Genomic DNA, 14,211 nt, shown 5'->3' with positions numbered 1-14,211 from the left:
GGGTGGGACATCAAGAGGAACACAGTTGTGGATGCAGTACATGACCGTCAGATCACGTAAGTTGACAAAACCGGTGCTATCATGCCTTTGACTGAGGGAGTTGCTAAGGACCCTATGAATGTAGCGGTAGAGAGGGTCCCACAACTGGGAGCTCTTGGTTTGGCTTGGATCGTATGGACCTTCCCCGATTTAAGACCATGCCATCTGACGCATGTTGGTTGAGATCTCACGGAGACCAGCCGTGTTTTCTTCTTCACCGGCCTCCTCTTCGGGAAACAAACCAATTTGCACCCCAAATTGTGCAATAGAGATTGAAAGCATCTCCCCCGCACACCCGAATTCAACCCATTCTCCATCAAATGGCTCTGCTTTACTTTGAATGTGAATGTGCTATAGAACTCCATGCTATATTCGTGGACCGCATGGAGTTAGTGCAGAGGGCCACCCTTAGTGGACCCGTGATTATGGTGATGAAACGGTCTAGCTGCCCCACAACTTCTAGGGTCTCGAGGCACACTTGTCTTGGAATTTCCTCGGTCCTTGTTTTGAGAACATCAAAGCAGGCTTGATAGTTACATTCATTCGGCTTGAACTTTGCGAATTTACCGGCCATCTGAAAGAAAACACAAAACAATTAGCACGAAACGATAAATTTTCGAAGAAAACTGAAAACATCAAGCTGGACACGGCCCCGTGGCCACTAGCCACGCCCCGTGTTTAACCAATTTCTGTTGGCCACGCCCCCGTATTCGCTGACCACGACCCTGTGGTTAGGGTTCTGTTTCCCAAAAATCCCATTTTTCAACTCGGTTTCGAAAACTTGAAAATTTTTGGTCGAGTAGGGGCGGTTTTCACCGAAAATGAAACCCCAAGTGCCGTTTTTTTAAAATTAAACCTTTTACCCCTTTAATTTCATCTTTTTCGGTTCAAAAACAAGGGTTTGAGATTTTTGTTCGAAATTGGGCAAATCCACAAACAACTTCAGTTGATTTACTTCCTATAACATGCAACTATATTAATAATAACAGATTTAAGCAAAAATTTGAGATTTGGTTCGATTCAAGTTCAAGAACCCGAGATTTTTCCCCAAATTTTTTATGTTAAACTACATGCAAATCGTTAAACTAACTACAAAAGATGATAGAATCATACCTTGTTGACGTAGGATTGAGAGAAGACGTAAAAATCTGCAGAGATTTGCAGTTGAACCAGAGAGTTTTTGGGGGAAACGGGTCGTGGTTAAATGAAAATGAGAAGAAGAAATGGGTTTTATGCCCCATCGTAGCTGACCACGGCCTCGTGTCCAGTGGGCACGGCCCCGTGGGCGGGTAAAAAAAAGTTTTTTTTAGTGACGTGTGAGTGACCTGTTTTCCGAAACTTGGTTTTAGAAATCTTACCGATTTTAGAAGCTTTCCCGACGTCCATTACCTACAAGATATGATATTGGTGCACAAACCTTCGTTCATTCCTCGACCGCTTCTAGCGAGATCTCTTCCTCTTCATCCTCAATGAATCCTTGATAAAGCTTTAGCCGTTGTCCATTGACTTTGAATGGAATTCCATTCCGAGATTTAATTTCGATTGCACCGTGTGGAAAAATATGGGTGACAGAAAAAGGTCCCGACCACCTAGACTTTTTACCAGGAAATAATCGAAGTCGCGAATTAAACAATAGAATTTGATCTCCTACCCGAAATTCATTAGGTTTGATGTGTTTATCATGCAAATTTTTCATTCTTTCCTTTTAAATTTCGGAGTTAGAGTATGTGTGATTCCTTAATTCGTCTAATTCATTTAATTAACAAAATCGATTTTTACCGGCAGTTTCTATGTCTAAGTTTACGTTTTTTATTGCCCAGTAGGCTTTGTGTGCTATTTCTACTGGCAAGTGACAACTTTTTCCATAGACAAGCTTATATGGGGTGATACCTATTGTTGTTTTATAGACGGTTCGAAAAGCCCATAAAGCGTCGTCTAATTTATCGGATCATTCTTTTTTATTTAACCCTACGGTTTTTTCAAGTATTCTCTTTAAACCTCTATTAGTCACTTCAGCTTGTCCATTTGTTTGAGGGTGATATGCGGTTGAGATCCGATGATAGACCCCATATCTTGTTAAAAAAATTTCAAGTTGATGGTTACAAAAATGAGTACCTCTATCACTTATGAATGCTTTTGGAGTTCCAAAATGAGAAAATAATCGTTTCAGCAATCTTACCACAACTCTTCCATCATTTGTTGGAAGAGCTTCGGCTTCGGCCCATTTTGACAAGTAATCCACTGCCACAAGTGTATATTTGTTTCCTTTTGACGGTGGGAAAGGTCCCATAAATTCGAGTCCCCACATATCAAAAATTTCACAAACAAGATTGCCATTTTATGGCATTTTGTTTTTGTAAGAAATATTACCTGATCGTTGGCATGCATCATATGTCTTGATAAGACTTTGGGCATCTTTGTAAATGGTAGGTCAATAGAATCCTGAATCAAATACCTTTCGTGCGGTACTAGCGGCACCATGATGTCCTCCGTATGGACCTTCATGACAATGGCGGATAATTTTTCTTGCTTCACTACCATGTACACATCGTCGGATAAGTTGGTCGGCACACATTTTGAAAAGAGAAGGATCTTCCCAAAAATAATGCTTTACATTGGCAAAGAACTTTTTTCTTTGATGATGCGACCATCTTTTTGCGACAATTCCACTAGCTAAGTAGTTGGCGTAGTCGGCGTACCATGGCTCTTCTCGGTATTCCACCATTTCTAAGGACTCCGTTGGGCATTTTTCATTAATGAACTCGTCCCTAGTTGCCTCCAAAGCTGGATCTTCCAAGCGGGATAGATGATCTGCAGCGGTGTTTTCTGCTCCTCTTTTGTCTTTTGTTTCAATGGCAAATTCTTGGAGGAGTAAAATCCATCTGATTAAACGTGGTTTGGCATCCTGTTTCTTAAAGAGATAACGAATGGTTGCATGGTCTATATAAACTACCGTTTTAGAAAGAACAAGATAAGAACGAAATTCATCAAAAGTAAATACTGCAGCTAGTAATTCTTTTTCAGTTGTTGTGTAATTTTCTTGTGCATCGTTAAGTTTTTTATTAGCGTAGTAAATCAGGTGAAAATGCGTATCTTTTCTTTGTCCCAAGACAGCTCCAACTGCAAAGTCACTTGCATCGCACATGATTTCGAAAGGTAATTTCCAATTAGGCGCTATCATGATAGGTGCATTGAGTAGCATTTCTTTTAGTGTTAGAAATGCTTGGTTGCAATCCTTATCAAAGATGAACGGTGCATCTTTTTCAAGTAATTTTGTTAAAGGTCTCGAGATTTTAGAAAAGTCTTTGATAAATCGTCTATAAAATCCAGCATGCTCTAAGAAACTTCTGATGGCTCTAACGGAGGATGGGGATGGCAATCGGGAAATGGTGTCTATTTTAGCCCGATCAACCTCCATTCCTTCGCTTGAGATTTTATGACCGAGTACTATTCCCTCCGTTACCATGAAATGACATTTTTCCCAATTAAGGGCGGGGTTAGTTTCCTCACATCGGGATAGCATTCGTTCAAGGTTATCGAGGCATTGGTCATATGAATCTCTAAAGAGAGAAAAGTCGTCCATGAAGACTTCCATAGTCATTTCTATCATATCATGGAAAATGGCCACCATGCAACGTTGAAAAGTTGCGAGGGCATTACATATACCAAAAGTCATGCGTCGATAAGCAAAAGTTCCGTAGGGACATGTGAATGTTGTCTTTTCTTGGTCTTCGGGAGCTATCGGTATTTGAAAGTAACCTTAAGAACCATCTAAAAAACAATAAAATTTGTGCCCGGATAATCTTTCTAACATTTAATCAATAAAAGGAAAGGGAAAATGATTTTTCCTTGTTGCGTAATTTAATCGACGATTAATCTATACACACTTTCCATCCGGTGACGGTTCTTGTTGGTATTAATTCATTTTTTTCGTTAGTGACCACTGTCATACCTCCTTTCTTAGGAACTACTTGGACGGGACTTACCCAAGGGCTATCAGAGATTGGGTATATAAGTCCTGCGTCGAATAATTTGATGACTTCATTTTTAACCACTTCTTGGACGTTTGGATTTACTCTACGTTGTGGTTGTATTACCGATTTAGAGTCATCGTTCATTAAAATTTTGTGCATGCACATGGAAGGACTTATTCCTTTAATATCTACGAGCCTCCAAGCCATCTCGTTTTTGTGTTTTTTTCAAAAGTGTGATTAGTTTTTCTTTTTCTATACTAGTTAATTTTGACAAAATAATTACAGGTAGCTTACCATCCTTGTCGAGAAAAGCATATTCCAAACCTTTTGGGAGTTCTTTGAGCTCAAGTGGTGGGTCTTTAGGCGACTCCTTATTTGGTTGCTCATTTTGGTTAAGAACCAAAAAGGTTTGCTCGATGGCGACCTCTTCTTCGACAAAGTGGGCGATTTCTTCTTCCGTATCGGGTGGTTCATCTTCATCTTCAATTAGGGAGTCGTCATTGCCGATTGGATATTTCATTGATCGCTCAAGATTGATACATTTTTTTGAAGGCTCCTAATTGAATGGGTAAGTTGTTTTGCTTCCGATTAATCAAAGCTTTGTGGGTTTTCACAAAAGGTTGTCCCAACACAAGTGGAGCATCATCAAGGATGACAAAGTCGGTTGGAACTACCGTTTGATTTGTTTGGACTAACACATCTTCAACTACTCCCATAGATTTTATTATTTTCCTATTAGAAAGAAAAATGGGTATTTGAAGTGGAGAAAAATCACTAATACTTAATTTTTCGAAAATGTAGTTTGGCATTATATTAACACAAATATCTTTATCACTTGTAATATTAATAATAAAGGAATTTTGAAAAAAAAACATGGAACCGCTGTAATGTTAATTTCAAATGAATCATCTTTTATTAGCGTAGTTTGATCATTTGTTAATTTAATGCTTACCGTTTCGTCAATTTTAGTTTTAGTGTTTAACTCTTTTAAAAACTTAGCATGAGTAGGTACCAAACAATGGTTTTCGAAAGAATGTGTTGAGAGATTAATTTCTTGAAAATTGTCCGACTTACCTTTTTTGTTGTTTGGTTCGTGCGTCGGTTTTTCACTTACTTGTTCTTCCATTTTTACCTCTTCTACTATCACCTCTTTAGTATAAATTACCTCTTACCTCGCGCGGGATTCCTCTTCCCTTGCGCGGGATTCTTTAATGTAGCGTTCAATAGTTTTGAGGTGTTCTATTACTTTTCGGCTATAGGGAGGAATGTTGGTGGTTCATCAAAGTGAGCGGAATAAGGATTCCCATAGCTTAAGTTCGGAAATTCGATCGTTGGCTCCTCATAATACGCATATGAGGTAGATGGTTCACACCATTGTTCCTCATTGTAAGCATATGATGGATAAGGGTCGTAACTTGGTTCTTCATAATATCCATATGAGGTGGGTTGTTCACACCATTGTTCCTCATAGTACGTATATGAAGGAGATGATTCATACCTTGGTTCCTCAAGATATGTGTATGGAGGCTCATACCTTGGTTCTTCAAGATATGAATATGAGGGAGAAGGTTCATACCTTGGTTCTTCAAAGTGTGTGTATGAAGTGGTTGGCTCGTACCTGGGCTTCTCATGGTATGTGTACGAAGTGGATGGTTCGAAGAGTTCACAATATTGTACCGAGTGAGGATTACCACAAATGATACAACACTCTTCTTCATAATCATCCTCTTCATACTGGTAGTTGTAACCTCCTGAGTATTGATCCATAAGAATCACGAAGCAGACCACAAAAGAGTCTCGGCACCAGAAAACAAAAATAAAAACAGAAACAGAGGCTCACCACGGCCCCGTTGTCACACCCCGACCACGTAGGACAACAACCGTGGCGGAAACGTCGGGGAGTGTTGCAACAGAATAATTGTTTCATAACTATGGATTCCAAAATAGTTTCGTTTTATTGATAATATTAAACATTACACTGTCTTAACACATAGAACAAACAAGTTTTATATCGTCTATCATAGTTTTTATGTCACTAAGGCCTTGTCCAGATCCTATGTGACGCATGCATCCTAGAAATCAATCAAGCATCGACACCTGAAACAAATGTAAAAACTTAGTCAGCAAAGAAATGCTGGCGAGTACATACGTTTTATAAGAGTATCGGAATTATGGCTCGTTTATATGTTGCAGTACTTTATTAGACTACAAGAGTCAAAACACAAACCTTGTTTTGAAAAATGTATTGCAACATAGTTAACCAACTCAAATCAAGTTGATTATGATTTATAAAATCTCGTAGCCATGCATCTTAACCCAAAAACATTTGTTTTCGAAAACCAATCTTGTAAAACATCTTGTAAAAAAACTTGTTAAAAACTCGTCTAGTTTATATCTCTTAGTAAAACATCGTTGTATGATATCGTTTCAAAATCGTTTACCCAAGTGAACTAAATAACGCCACGATATGTAATATGATGAAAACACTTATATATAGGAAGTACCAGCGGCGTATCCACCATGCTTTCATCACATTACACCCGTCCCGTTATCTAAACACTAATCAAAAACCAATCGTTCACCCAAATTGTTTAAGTTGTTAAAATCGTTTCGAAATCGTTAACTCGTTTAAAATCGTTTAAATCATCCTCGTTTTAATTGTGAAAAACTATTTATGGTCGTCTCGCTAACAACATTCAAACCTTCGTGACTCGTCCATCGTTCAACTCGTTCTCGTATTAACAAACCACCAAAGGGTAAGTTAACAAATATCAGATTCAGTCGCTACCCACAACCCCCACACATAACCATGGGTGTAGTAAAGTAACGAGATTTATCAGATCCTATGGTACCATAACCTAATACTGGTCGGTTCGGCCAAAATTAATGAATGTCATTTGTTATGTAACTACAACCATCAAGTTTCGTTCACATTATTGAAATCGTTATTAGTTTAGTAAAAATCGTTTTAATCGTTTTTGAAATCATCGTTTAAACTTTGAAAACATTTAGTACATATGAATCACCCCAAAACATTTAAAAACAGTAAAATAGGGGAACTATGTACTCACTTGTAGTGTAAAGTATTCTCGACTAATTAGAACTTCAACAAACTCGAGCAAACCAGAGAAATCAAGTAGCTCCTAATAATCGAACCACTAGTCAAACAATAGACGCCTAAATCGGAAGATCGGACAGAATGAGGTCTTGTAAACCAAATGAGTGTTGGAACTCATGTGATATGGTTTAACAAAGCCTACATTCTAAATCGGAACCTAACCTAAGTGCTTTCGACCCATCGCGACCCATTAAGGTAGCTTACACTACTTTATCGCGTCGTGCACGCAAAAGCGCGTTCGAGACGTCTAACTAGTCCTATGACAAGTATTATATGCCCATACATGTTTAATTATGTTACATAATCAGTTACGTGTCAAAAGTTTAAGTTTCATATGCTTAATTACCAATTATGTATGAAAAGGGTATTTTGGTAATTTACCAAGGGCACATAAACTACTTATCATGCGACTAATCAAACCTAAGTGACCATAAGGTATAACCCCGTAAGGTTATTCCCTACGCTACTATTGTAACTAAACGTGTTTGTCGGATCCTAATGATCGACCAAACGGGTCGTGTTCGAAAGTCTAAGTGGGTGTTTAGTCCGCTTGACTTAGACTCTACATAAGCACTAAACTAAAAAGTGACGAGCTAAACATGCCAAAGCATGTTTAGTTAAGTTAGAAAACAGGTTTGGTATCAAAACAAACGGTTTTGATACCTAGAAGTAGCTTGGTTACAAAATACGCGAGAAAACGCATTTTGGCCGAAGCTATGACTCGTCACTGAGCCTAGATAACGTGGTAATCAGTAGGTATAGTCACTAGGGACTATAACCATCGTGATTACGCTCACGTTATGAAGTTCAAACGAATTTTGCGTTGACCATAAACTGGTCAAAGCAGAAAGTCAAACACAGTTTGACTTTAACACTAAAACGAACGCTAAACGCGAAAGAATACTTACAGAAGGTCCCCGCAAGGTTTGATTCCAAGTAAATCTCAGGTAGGAAGTGCACAAACACAACCACTTAGAGAAAAACTCAGATCAAATGTGGGAATGAATGAAATGGGGGTTAGGTATTTATAGGAAATCCACAACCGTTAGGATCGTTTCTTGGAAACCAAGCTTCGATCCAAGCCCTACACATCATACCCACTGATTTGAATACCATGGGAGCCTTCAAACCAGCCCATAGAATGGCCAAAACCATGAGCATAAGTGTGTAACAGCTGGAACAAGCTGGAAAACACATTCTGCTGATCTGGGAGGTCCTTACGGACCGTATGGAGATGTGCTTACGGTCCGTAAGCCTTGTGCAGATCAGCCAAGTTTGAAAAATGGCAGAACAGGCCCCTGAAGCCCCAAACTTGATTTTTAAGCATTTTTGGCATGTTTAAACCCCGTTAACCCCATTTTAAGGCTCTAAAATGAAGTTAAAGTATAGGGAACTTAAAATGTGCTCAAAAATATCTCGGATGTCGGCTCGTTTAGTCGTACGATTGCGTTGTTCGGTTAATTACGACGGGAGTCGTAACGAACGCAAAAACGATCCAAATTGCGCGACGAACGGATTTTTATTATGCCAAACACTAAAACATAATATTTTAATGCTCACATAAATTTTTGGATGTCCGGATGTATTCAGAACGTAAGATATGCGCGAAAATGCAAACTTATGCACTTTTTGACGCTTTTAGTCCCTATTGATCAATAAAGTTTGTTTTAGCATACCGAACCCCTCAAAGCCTATTTCTAAGCTATGTAAAGGTTATTTAGGGTATGTTTTACTTATTATCAAGTACCGGAATGTTCGTTACCATACAAATCGGTATAGTTTCGCAGTTTGACACAAATAGTCCCTGCGATCGAACAAACTTGATTTCAACACACCAAACCATCCAAAACTTATTTCTAAGTTATGTGGAGGTTATTTAAGGTATGTTAAGCCTATTTCACTATTCTGGAGTGTTTGTTGCGTTAAACTGGTTATATTTACGCATTCGTGCGCATATAACCTTCCAGAAAGTGATTTAGAGCTTGAAATCGGAATCGAATCGAATCGAATTGCAAAATCACCAAACACAAATACTCACATAATAACACAAAAACACATATAATAACACCAAATCACATTGTTTTATTAATAATCAACACTGTTTTACATCGCACCACGACTACAGAACACAGTTGTCACAGTCTCCCCTACTTCAGGAAATTTTGTCCCGAAATTTTAACTAGAGGAAGCTTGTGAAAACAAATGCGGATATTTCGCCTTCATCTGGTCCTCACGTTCCCAAGTAAACTCTGGGCCACGTTTGGATTCCCAGCGAATTTTTACCATTCGAATCCGTTTGTTCTTCAACTGTTTGAAAGTACGGTCCATGATCTCCACGGGTTTCTCAACAAAGTGCATCGTTTCATTGATTCGAATCTCGTTGAGAGGAATGTGAAGATCAGCGTCAGCTAAACACTTTCGCAAATTGGACACGCGAAAAGTCGGGTGAATATCCAAAGGAACATCATGTCGTGATATAATCTCATCAACATAAATCTTTGCAAGTTTATCAGCAGATAGTACCTTGCGAAATTGGAATAAAATGAGCTGATTTCGTTAATCGATTGATAACAACCCAAATAGCATCGTGACCTTTAGATATACGCGGTAACTTAGTGATGAGATCTATCGCAAGGCTCTCCCACTTCCAAACCGGTATCTCGGGTTGTACAAGCAAACCAAAAGGTCGTTGATGTTTAGCCTTGACTTTAAGACAAGTTAGGCATTTTGATACATACAAGGCAACATCCTTTTTCATACCCAGCCACTAGCACTGAGTACGAAGATCCTTGTACACTTTATCAGCACCAGGATTGATAGAATATCGAGACTTGCGAGATTCGTCCATTACCAAGGTGCGAAGGTCGTCTTGTTTTGGAATCCACAAACGATCCTTGAAATAGAGCAACTCATCGTCCTTCGTTTCGAGCTCAAGCTGATGTGGTAATTCCGTACCCATTAAATTTTGTGAAACACAAAATTGCTGAGCTAGAAGAACACGAGTTTGAAGATCAAAAAGCGTTTGGAACGCTTCTTCTTGTTTGGGTCTCCACTCAAAAGGCTTATTCTTTTGAGTCAAAGCAGTGAGTGGAACCGCGATTTGAGAAGTTGAAAATGAATTGACGATAATAACCAGCAAGACCAAGAAAAGATCGAATCTTTGTAGGTGTTGTTGGTGTATTCTAGTCTTTAATAGCAACAAATCTTGGATGGATCCACATGAATACCCTGCTCATTGACTATATGACCCAAGAATTAAACTTCTTTAAGCCAGAATTCACACTTGGAGAATTTAGCGAAAAGTTGTTCCTTCTTCAGGAGTTCCAATGTTAAGCGAAGGTGTTGCTCGTGCTCGGCTCGAGATTTCGAATAGACAAAAATATCGTCGATGAACACAATGATGAACTTGTCTAAATAAGGTTTATAGACCCTATTCATTAAGTCCATAAAGATGGCTGGATCATTCGTCAATCCAAAAGGCATGACTGAGAACTCATAATGCCCATATCTTGAGCAGAAAGCAGTTTTGGGAATATCTTCTTCGAGAATACGAAGTTGATGATACCCAGAACGCAGATTGATTTTGGAAAAGCATGAAGCACCTTGCAGCTGGTCGAAGAGATCATCTATTCGAGGTAGGGGATAACGATTCTTGATGGTGAGCTTATTCAGCTCACGATAATCGATACACATTCGAAAAGGTCCATCTTTCTTTTTCACTAAGAGGACAGGAACTCCCCAAGGCGAAAAGCTCGGACGGATGAATCCTTTATCAGATAACTCTTGAAGCTGTTTCGATAACTCTTGCATCTCCGACGGTGCAAGACGATAAGGTGCTTTCGCAAACGGGTTGGCATTGGGTACAAGGTCAATATGAAACAGGACTTGACGAACTGGAGGCAAACCAGGAAGTTCATCAGGAAACACCTCTGGATAATCCCGAACAGTCGGAATATCCTGAATACTCTTGCTCTTGACTTTCTCCTCGGTGACATGTGCTAGGAAAGCAACATATCTTTTTCGTAGATAGCTTTGGGCTCTTGTGTCTCAAAAGAAACGTGCGTTTAAGGTTCTAGGGGAGATCACAAGTGATCATAAAAAAAGATGACACAATCACACGAGTGATTTGTTTTTGTATTGACATCATAAGGTTGCATCAAACATTCATACAATTGCATTGGTTCACAAAAATAAAAACCACAAATTTTTATTTATATAACAACCGCATTGTCTTTAAATGTTAAAAGATAGCAACCAGAGGAAATACAAAATACTAATCGTTCACTGCTGCATCGTTGATTGCCTCATTGATGTTATACACTCGTCCACGTGCTGGATTCACATTGACATTGACGTTCGCATTCGGGTTTGCATTAGCATTCGCGTTTGCATTCATCAGTCCTGGACAGTTGTTGTGGTAGTGACCAAACTCTCCGCAATTGAAACACGAACCCGGTGGGAATCTTGCAGCATTCCCCTGAACCGGAGCTTGAACCTGAGCAGCCTGATTTTGTCCCAGACGACAAATATTGGCCAAATGCCCAAGCTTACCACACGTTGTGCATTGCTTGCAAGCTTGCTGTGCAACGTGGTGACCGTTGCAGCGTGCACAATGAGGTGCGGTACCTGCATACGCCTTCTTCATAGGAGGCTGAGCCGGTGGGTTCTGATTAGTCTGTGCCGTAACAACGAAATTCTGAGCATCCTTCCGGTTCCTCGACTTCTTTGTCGTCTCATCTTCCTTATCCTTACCCTTACCCTTTTTCTTGTCTTTTCCATAATCAGTCGCCTTCTTTTTATCACCCTTGCGGGTGAGTTTACCCTTCCTGACTTGAGATTCAGTCAGGGTAGCAGACAACTCGATTGCTTGACGAAGGGTAGTAGGATTAACACCGATCGCAATATCCTGAATGGAATCGGGCAAACAATCGTATATCTCTCGATTGCCTTCTCTAGAGGGGTAACCATGGTGGGACGCAACAGACTGAGTTCCTCTAAACAATCCGTGTACGCACGGTGTTCAGCCCCATCTTGCTTTAAATCGTCAAACTCTCGTTCCAAAGCCCGAATCTCGTGACGGGGACAAAACTCTTTCATCATGAAAGCCCGAAGCTCATCCCACGTTTGTGCCAATGCCACTTCGGCACCCCTATCGCGCATAACACCATTCCACCAGGTAAGCGCTCGCTTCTCAAACACACTAGAAGCAAATTCAACCTTCCGCGCATTCGGACACTGGACGTGTCGGAATGTGCTCTCGATACTCTCAAACCACTGCAAGAGTGCAGTTGCTCCTTGCGACCCTGAAAACTTTAGAGGCTTAGCAGAATTGAAGCTCTTGAAGTTGCACGGCGCATTGTTGTTATTGTTGTTGTTGTATACCTCGTGTACTTGGGTCACAACGCTTGGAAGTACAGCAGCCACTTGCTGAGAGACCAGGGCTGCGATTTCTTCAATAATGAAAGAATGTGCTTCACAACGAGGAGGCATTGTCTAATAAGGACATAAGAGAAACGAGTGAGGTTGAAAAGAAAATGAGGTATTGAAAATACCTTCAAAATAGCAGAAAGGCGATCATTTGTTCGTTACCTCGAACAAACAAACGACACGGAGTGACTAATCAAAGTAAATAGATCAAAAATAATGTATCGCCGAAGACATGCTCGCCTATAAGTGGACACTCACCCCAAGAGTTCCCAGGTAAGAGTGACTGGTCCGATACTGCGGATTTGTACGAACACTCTAGCCTTAGACAGAAAACTCAGAGTACAGGCACCCACTCTTCCAGTTTGCACGTGTTCACACTATTTAGACCCAAACTCTGACGAGATTTGGAAAACTTAAAGGGTTCAAAACCTTATAACAAAGGGTTCAAAACCTAGTAATAAATCATCCTAGAACGGATGATTAGTTTTCAAAACGGATTCGAACTTAGCGTTCTCATTGTGGTTATCACCTAAGGATAAGTGACGGTATTGTTTTAAAATCTAAACGCAAGTAAACTTGCGTTGGGGTCCTAAAAGTTATAGTCTAGGTCAATGTATTACTAATAACCTAATTCCCTATATCCATTGGCTCTGATACCAACTTTTCTGTCACACCCCGACCACGTAGGACAACAACCGTGGTGGAAACGTCGGGGAGTGTTGCAACAGAATAATTGTTTCATAACTATGGATTCAAAAATAGTTTCGTTTTATTGATAATATTGAACATTACACTGTCTTAACACATAGAACAAACAAGTTTTATATCGTCTATCATAGTTATTATGTCACTAAGGCCTTGTCCAGATCCTATGTGACGCATGCATCCTAGAAATCATTCAAGCATCGACACCTGAAACATATGTAAAAACTTAGTCAGCAAAGAAATGCTGGCGAGTACATAGGTTTTATAAGTGTATCGGAATTATGGCTCGTTTATATGTTGCAGTACTTTATTAGACTACAAGAGTCAAAATACAAACCTTGTTTTGAAAAATGTATTGCAACATAGTAAACCAACTCAAATCAAGTTGATTATGATTTATAAAATCTCGTAGCCATACTTCTTAACCCAAAAACATTTGTTTTCGAAAACCAATCTTGTAAAACTTCTTGTAAAAAAACTTGTTAAAAACTCGTCTAGTTTATATCTCTTAGTAAAACATCGTTGTATGATATCGTTTCAAAATCGTTTACCCAAGTGAACTAAATAACGCCATGATATGTAATATGATGAAAACACTTATATATAGGAAGTACCAGCGGCGTATCCACCATGCTTTCATCACATTACACCCGTCCCGTTATCTAAACACTAATCAAAAACCAATCGTTCACCCAAATTGTTTAAGTTGTTAAAATCGTTTCGAAATCATTAACTCGTTTAAAATCGTTTAAATCATCCTCGTTTTAATTGTGAAAAACTATTTATGGTCGTCTCGCTAACAACATTCAAACCTTCGTGACTCGTCCATCGTTCAACTCGTTCTCGTATTAACAAACCACCAAAGGGTAAGTTAACAAATATCAGATTCAGTCGCTACCCAAAACCCCCACACATAACCATGGGTGTAGTAAAGTAACGGGATTTGTC

Source organism: Helianthus annuus, chromosome 2, assembly GCF_002127325.2.
Source record: "Helianthus annuus cultivar XRQ/B chromosome 2, HanXRQr2.0-SUNRISE, whole genome shotgun sequence".
NCBI lineage: Eukaryota > Viridiplantae > Streptophyta > Magnoliopsida > Asterales > Asteraceae > Helianthus > Helianthus annuus.
This window is presented reverse-complemented; position numbering follows the sequence as displayed.